This window comes from Nannospalax galili, unplaced genomic scaffold, assembly GCF_000622305.1.
Source record: "Nannospalax galili isolate Female #2095 unplaced genomic scaffold, S.galili_v1.0 scaffold640, whole genome shotgun sequence".
In the NCBI taxonomy this organism is placed as follows: domain Eukaryota; kingdom Metazoa; phylum Chordata; class Mammalia; order Rodentia; family Spalacidae; genus Nannospalax; species Nannospalax galili.
The window spans coordinates 123,745-124,268 of record NW_008346088.1 but is presented as its reverse complement, the minus strand read 5'-3'; positions in this window follow the sequence as shown (position 1 = coordinate 124,268).

The window sequence follows — 524 nt, the reverse complement described above, 5'->3', positions numbered from 1 at the left end:
TGACTGAAATAAAAAGCCCAGGCCCAGATGGATTTACAGCAGAATTCTACCAGACCTTTAAAGAAGATCTATATCCAATACTACTCAATTTATTCAAAAAGATAGAAACAAAGGGAGAACTTCCAAATCCCTTCTACGAAGCAGCATCACTCTAATACCAAAGCCAGGTAAAGATACAACCAAAACAAAAAATTATAGACCCATATCCTTAATGAACATAGATGCAAAAATTCTTAAGAAGATACTTGCAAACCACATACAGACACACATCAAAAAGATCATCCACCATGATCAAGTCGGCTTTATCCCAGAGATGCAAGGATGGTTCAATATACGTAAGTCAATAAACATCATAAAAAATGGGCCCAAAGACAAGAACCACATGGTCATCTCAATAGATGCAGAGAAGGCCTTTGACAAAATTCAACATGCATTTATGTTTAAAGTCCTAGAGGGAAATGGAATGGAGGGAACATACCTCAACATAATTAAAGCCATATATAAGAAACCCATAGTCAACATCG